At 44.7% G+C, this 7,808-nt stretch overlaps 1 long non-coding RNA gene across 1 annotated transcript; it reads left to right on the top strand.

Annotated features, from left to right (window-relative positions):
* Window positions 1–1,096: 1,096 nt before the first annotated feature.
* Window positions 1,097–6,952, top strand: LOC145526006 (uncharacterized). The gene is made up of 2 exons (XR_014068582.1): window positions 1,097–4,449; window positions 6,774–6,952. It is a non-coding gene; the product is annotated as an uncharacterized LOC145526006 (long non-coding RNA).
* Window positions 6,953–7,808: the final 856 nt, after the last annotated feature.

Raw genomic sequence — 7,808 nt, 5'->3', positions numbered from 1 at the left:
CATTTCCTACCATTATATCAGCTGTGTGGTTACAGACAGATCCATGTGAGTGAACAAAATTGTGTCTTTTGTCTAAGCAGTTTCATATCCAGGCTCTGATTTTATCATCACAACACTCCTTAGAGTTTGGATGAGCAGACTCTAGTTTCCCCATCTGGTAGATAAAAACTCTGAGATTCAAAAGAGTGAAGTGACTTGCCAAGCATCACACAGCTATGTGTTGAAACTTGAGACTCAGAACTACAACTTGGACTTCCAAATTCCTGGTTCAACACATGGAAAGACAAGAACCTATAATATAAAATAGGATCCCTTGAAAGAAAACATTTGTTGTAAACCTCTGTTTGATGGCTTTAGGCCAACAGAAAACTGTCATAAGCCAATTAGAAACCCAGGACTCAAGTGGTCCAATCTCAGAAGAGTACAGTCAGCCCTCCACATCCACAGGTTTTTCCTCTCCAGATTCAGCCAATCATGAATCCACAGAGGCAAAACCTGTGAATTTGAGGGCAGACTGTATTCACTCACTGTACTAGGTCATTTTATATATGAGACTTGAGCATCCAAGCATTTTGGCATCTGCAGCAGCTCTAGGAACCAGTTTCCCTCAGATACTATATTGTGGTCAGAGTAACACTGTCTATCAATCATAAAGAAATCCTAAATAACTCAAGGTCCTTATTTATTTTTTAATAACAACCTCCTGGTCTCTCTCTCTTTTTTTTAGGGGGTGGGGGAAGGGTGGGGTCTGTGCCATGTGACATGCAGGATCTTAGTTCCCCAACCAGAGACTGAACCCATGCCCCCTGCAGTGGAAGTGGGGAGTCTTAACCCCTGGACTAATCAGGGAAGTCCCAAGGTCCTTGTTTACTTTTACCATAAAGGATGGTTCACAAAAATATTTCTTAAAATTCTCTTTTCCTCCTGGTCCACGGTCCTCCCCTTCACACCTCCTCTCCTTCCTTCAGACTCTCCTGAACCCTCACCCAGATTCCCAGGTCTTTCTCCCTGAGCCAGTTGCTACTTTATTATCTCTCAGCCCCAAATCCATCCTTCTTTGCCCTGCTTCAGGACACTGGAGCTGGCCCCAGAAACATTTCTTTTCTTTTTTTTTCACTTTTTGGCTGCACCCCAAAGCCTGAGGGATCTTAGTTCCCCACCAGGGATTGAATCTGCACCCCCTGCATTGGAAGGTGGAGTCTTAACCATTAGACCATTGGTGAAGTCCCTCCATGAATATTCTCCTCTAACAGCTGGTAGGATGTTAGGCTCTGTCCATAGAGGGCAGAAGGTTGGCAGTCCCACTCTTTCATTCAGAGCAGAAGCCCAGCTGCTCTCACACCAGCGTCAACAATGCTCTGGGTCCTGTCCTCCTTGCCTGGCAGCCTTGAAGGGTGCGCACCCTCAGGCCACACTCTCCCCACCCAGAGGGTCATTTACAGAGAGCAGTTCACACCCTCCAACGGTGGGGGATTGTACACACAGATCAGCCAGAGTCTTCACCTTCTGACGCCTCTTCAGTCCAGAAGACTCTGTGTTCTTGTGGTCGCCAGACCCTCTTTTAAGAATAGCAGCCCCAGGGAGGAGACAGGAACTGTAATCCCTTCATTATCCCCTTTCCCTCAGCTGTTCCTTTGTACCTGCTACTTCTGGACCCCCTAGAGTCTTCTATTATCACCTCCCCTCTTTTTTTTTTTTTTGATTTGGCCACACCACGCAGCTTGCAGGATCTTAGTTCCCTAACCAGGGATTGAACTCACACCCTCAGCAGTGAAAGCAGAGTCCTAACCACTGGACGGCCAGGGAAGTCCCTTCTTTCATTCCTTTAGTTCGTTAATCCCCTCTTCCTGGTTAATGATTCTTTGTAGTCAACATTCCCAGTTCAAATTACTGATGTCATTTCTGTTTCCTGGTTGGACTTCGATACAGAATTAGCTATGGGAATGATTCCAGAACACCGACCCTGAAAGATGGGTTTCTGAGATTATGTTGGTTGTGTCCTTGGGGTTGAGGGCAGTGCAGAACGTGTTGGCAATGTGTATTATATACACCAATATTGTTATTTAGTCTCTAAGTCAAATCTGACTCTTTTGTGATCCCATGGCCTGTAGCCTGCCAGGCTCCTCTGTTCATGGGATTTCCCAGGCAAGAATACTGGAGTGAGTTGCCATTTCCTCCTCCAGGGGATCTTCTTGACCCAGAGATTGAACCTACATCTCCTGAATTGGCAGGTGGATTCTTTACCACGGAGCCACCAGGGAAGCCCATGCACACATTCAGGGCTGTGTACTTGTTTTATCCTTTCTCTCTCGCAAGCAGATCACAGATCCAGACATTAGTTCAGGTAGGGATGTGACTCCCATGAAAGTAGATACACAAGCCTTTAGGTTTTATCCTTTTGCTTTCCCAAACTCCCAGTTCTTTGGTTCTAGGACCATAAACTCAAATGCCCACATGAACCAAGCTAAGTAAAATAAATGAGTTAAACAGGGCAGGAGCAAGCCAGTAAGAAGTGGTAGGGACTGCAGTAAAGTGGAGGATTTGCTTAATGGCATTCAGCTTTCATTGTTTTTTTTATTTTATTATTTATTTATTTTTGGCTTGCTAGGTCTTCGTTGCTGCACATTTTGTTGTTCAGTCGCTAAGTCGTGTCTGATTTTTGCAACTCCCTGTTGCTGCACACAGGCTTTCTCTAGTTGCAGCAAGCAGGGGCTACTCTTCATAGAATAGCTTAGTTGTCCAGCAGTATGTGGGATCTTCCCAGGCCAAGGATTGAACCTGTGTCCCCTGCACTGACAGGTGGATTCATAACCATTGGACTACCAGGGAACTCCTTAGATTTTATTGTTAAGGAGCAATCCTGGGGAACAGGTAGGTGTGTCCCAGATTGACAAGACTTCAGGCAAGCACAAGGGAATCAAGGCTCAAAATAGAAATAAATTTGAGCAGTAGAGAAAGGAAAGGGAATTACTGTGGGAGACGCCTGTCACCTGAATCTTCCTTTTTGCATTTGGGGAATTCCCATGATCTGAGTCTTCATAAGAAACAGCAGCTACCTCACCTCATCAATGCCAAATGATAATTTTTAAAGAATTAAAACTAAAACTCTGAATGCTTGTTCAGTTATTTCTTCGACACACTTCACATATATTCTGTCATCTAATTCACACACCTCTAGGGGAGCAGGCACAATTATCATCCCCATTTTGCAGATGAGCAAACTGAGGCACACATGGTGCCCAGGGGTGCACAGATCATAAGTGAAAGAGCCTGGATTTGGACCCACCTAAGCTGAGAGTCAAAGAATTGATGCCTTCGAAGTGTGGTGCTGGAGAAGACTCTTGAGAGTCCTTTGGACAGCATGGAGATCAAACCAATCAATCCCAAATGAAATCAACCCTGAATATTCATTGGAAAGACTGATGCTAAAGCTGAAGCTCCAATACTTTGCCCACCTGATGCGAAGAGCGGACTCATTGGAAAAGACCCTAATGCTGGGAAAGATAGAAGTCAGGAGAAGGGGATGACAGAGGATGAGATAGTTGGATGGCATCACCGACTCAATGGACATGAATTTAAGCAAGCTCTGGGGAATGGTGAAGGACAGGGAAGCCTGGCATGCTGCAGTCCATGGGGTGGCAAAGAGTCGGACACAACTGAGTGACTGAACAACAAGTCTGGCGGCAGAGCCTGTGTGCTTAACGCCTTGCCTATCTTCCAGCAAGGGTGTGAGAGTGTGATAGAGCTTGACTAACTAGGCTTTGTGAGGTTTTTTTGTTTTGTTTTGTTTTTTAATGTGGACCATTTTTAAAGTCTTTATTGAATTTGTTACAATATTGCTTCTGTTTTATGTTTTGGCTTTTAAGGCTGCAAGGCATGTGGGATCTTAGCTCCCCAACCAGGGCTTGAACCCACAATCCCTGCATTGGAAGGCAAGGTCTTAACCACTGGACTGCCAGGGAAGTCCCTTGACCAACTAGACTTTCAGTTGAGAACTCCTGACCTGAAGAAGCAGAGACAGGAAGAAGTTCTCCTGGTAGCGGCAGCAGCAGCCAGTGTCCAGGGCATCAAAGTCCAGCAATGCTGGCCTCATCAGGCTGATGCTGCAGCATGCTTTGCTTTGTCTGGACATCCTCACTCATTTGAGGAGTGTATTTTTGCAGCTTCTCAACAACTCTGTGAGCATCATTGGCATCGTTTCAGTAAATTTCTTTTCAGCTTGAAGCAGCTAGGCTCTGTCTCCACAGCTCACATCTGGGTACACTGACTGGTACGGTTTTGTTTGATACACGCCTGTGCTCTGTAGTTGCTGCACTTACAGTAAACTCTCTCCAGACTTGAGCTTCTTTGAAAGAGATTTCTGGTCTTTGCGACTCACCCATTGCAGATTCAGATGGCCCTGGTTTTCCAAACTCCGAGGCCATTCCAGGAAGAGACCGAAGCTGCAAGGTAAGCTCTGGCTATGGAATAACCACACCTGTTCTGGGGACAGCAGCCAGGACTGCAGAGGATAGTATGCTTTGGACTCGGTATCTTGAGCTGATCCAGATGAGGGATTTTTTTTTTAATCACATTTCATCATTATTAAAAATTAGCTCTGTGTCATTAGCACACCAAGCTATTGACTCAAATCCATCCCACCATCTGGAAGGGGCTTCTGCAAACAGCATGGGGCCCAGGTGGATTTGTTAGGAGAGTTGTGAGCAGAGATCAGCTGAGAGGGAGGAAACGACAGAGTGAGAAAGAGAAGCAAAGTGACAGATATAGACAGAGAGTGAGGAAGAGAAACAGAGTAGGATCCACTTGCCATTTTCCCATTTCATAGATGTGGACATTGAGTCCCAGAAGAGGCGATGTGACAAGTTGGCTTAAGGCCAGGCCTTCTGATTTCATAGCCTTCTGAGGTAGACCTGCTGTTTATGCATGATCAGCAATGATTCCCTTTCTCTTTTGAGAGGAGAACCCAGATTTTCCTTTGGGGAACTATAGCTCTCTTTTTTGGGTCAAGATGTTTAGACATGGATGACCCCGCCCACAAGTGGCCACATGACCCAAGTCTGGCCAAGCAGATTCACAGGGAGGGTTCCAGGATAAGCATGTAACCCAGTTTCAACCAATGGGAGTCAGACTTAGGAATTTTGCTGGAACTTTTGGGAAGGTTGTATTCCTTGCCCCTGGGAAGTCCAACCTGTTAAAAAATAACCCTGGTGTGTTAGTTGGGTAGTTTGGGAAGCAGACACTCTGATGAGGTTAGGAGAGAAAGAGATTAATTGGCAGTGACCCCTGTGAAAGACAGATGCAGTGGGAAGCAGGAGTGGAAAGAAGCTTTCAGACCATCATGGAGATCTGACCACACAATGCAACAGCATAAGCACTGGGAAGAAATGACTAAGGCCTAACCTTACCACCACTGGCTGGGACCACCTGGGATCAGCAAGGCCTGGTCTCAAAAACTCGGGCAGACCTTGAGGGAGCCATATCTGGGGGCTGTCAGCTAACTGCACTCTTGGTGCTGATGGCGGACTCCTCCTTGAAGGAGATCTATAGCACGCTTCCTGGTGGGGACACATGAAACTGCGGGTGGCCTTCTTGCCCAACAGTGACTCCAATACAGAGGACAGCAGACCCTGGGTGAGATTCAGGGAGACCATTGAGGACATTGTTTGAGGTCCTGGATCCAGCCATACTTGAAACCCATCCTTGGGCTTTTCAGTTGCATTAAACAATAAAGTCTTCCCTTTTCAGATATGCCAGATTTCTGTCACTTCTACTCTAAGATTAACATTCTTAGTCAAGTCAGCTTCTTTAAATTCAACAAGTGAATATCTTAGTTAACAGAATCCCATTGAAACATCTTCACAGATCAAACTGTCTGAGCTGGAGACCATAGCTGTTGGGTCAACACGTTCTATCTCCTCAGCCCTAGTGATTGGGTCAAGGATCACCATATGAGGCTGTTACAATCTAGCCCTACAAATGCATTCACATTCCTATCTCTAAAACATTTTCAGAAATTAACAATTAAGTGGTTAAAATGCAATGCCAATTTTTTTTCCTCATTGATGGCCTCTTATTAGGAAGTTGATAATTACATTTTTCAAAGTGTACAGTTTTGGGCTTCCCTAGTGGCTCAGTGGTGAAGAATCCACCTGCCAATGCAGGAGACATGGGTTCAATCCCTGAACCAGGAAGATCCCACATGCCATGGAGCAACTAAGCCCGTGCACCAGAACTATTGAGCCTGTGCTCTAGAGCCTGGGAGCCGCAGCTACTGAAAGCCCGTGGGCCCTAAAGCCTGTGCTCTACAACAAGAGAAGCCACTGCAATGAGAAGCCCTCACACCACATCTAGAGAGTAGTCTGTGCTCTCCGCAACTAGAGAAAAGCCCACGCAGCAACGAAAACCCAGCACAGCCAACTAGATTTTTAAATATATATATGTATATGTTTTTCTTTGAGATTCAATAAATCAATTGAAAGTAGTGGCCAAGAGTAGGGGCCATAGGCACCGCCCACCTGGGTTTGAGCTCAGCTCCAGCACTTTCTGGCTGCATGACCTCAGGCAAGTCACCTAGACTTTGTGCCTGTATTTCTTCATCTGTAAAATGGGGGACATGATAGCACCCACCCCAGGGACCTGGCAGGAAGTTAAATGAGTTACTGCCTGCCTGGAAACATGCCTAGGATAGGAACTGCCATGTAATGAGTGTTACATATAACCATCATCATCTAAAATGTTTTTAACATCACCCTTAAATGTTTCCATTTTCCCAGATTAGACCTTGGTACAGAAGCAAAGGCTGACCCCCACCCCCCACGGCTTGGAGGGAGCCGGCGAGCAGACCAAGGGGCCACCACCACCTTCTGTTGTCTTCCTGTGAGGAAAAGAAATGCAAGCAAGGACGAAGCTCTGTAACCCAATTTGAACATCTCATTACAATTACATAATGCTATTTGCCGGCTTTGTGTTCTATTTGGCAACTTGTTAAAGTAATTGAGCAAAATATAACTAATGAACAATTATAATGAAGTTCATAATTAGGTCCTTGAAACATTTGATATGGAAAATATTTCAGATGCTTAAGAAAAAAAAACAGTATTCAAGTGAGGTGAGGCAGATTCAGAAATCGGAGAAAGCTATGGATGCTTTCTCTGGTTTGTAATGAAGAAAGTGCCCCCAAATCATTGTCTGACATTGAGAGGTTAATTTAAATGAGATAGTGGATATGAGTGCCTAGCTCAAGGCATGACACATAGTAAACGTACAAGAAATATTAGTTCCTTCTATCCTTCTAGCAGGAAGGTCAGTGAAGGGTAAACAATGTCATCTCTTGCTGTCTATGGGGGTTTTTTTCCAATTTATATTTTATCCTGGAGTATAGCTGATTTACAATGTTCTGTTTGTTTTAGGTGTACAGCAACGTGATTCTGTTACACAGACATATATCTATTCTTTCTCCGGTTCTTTACCCATATAGGTTATGACAGCATGTTGAGTAGAGTACCCTAGGCTTTATAGTAGGTCTTTGTTGATTATTTTATAGATAGTAGTATGTATATGTCAATCCCAACCTCCTAATTTATCCCTCTTCCCCACACTTTTCCCCTTTGGTAATCAGATGTTTGTTTTCTAAGTCTGTGAGTCTGTTTCTGTTTTGTAAATTAGTTCATTTGTATCAAATTCTAGATTCCACATCTAAGTGATATCATATCATATTTTCGGTTCTCTGTCTGACTCTGCTTAGTGTGATCATCTTTAGGTCCATCCATGTTGCTGCCAATGGTGTGATTTCATTCTTCTTTTTCCTA

Source organism: Giraffa tippelskirchi, chromosome 11 (genome assembly GCF_054371585.1).
Source record: "Giraffa tippelskirchi isolate mGirTip1 chromosome 11, T2T-mGirTip1v1.2.pri, whole genome shotgun sequence".
Taxonomy (NCBI): Eukaryota; Metazoa; Chordata; class Mammalia; order Artiodactyla; family Giraffidae; genus Giraffa; species Giraffa tippelskirchi.
This window is presented reverse-complemented; position numbering and strand designations above follow the sequence as displayed.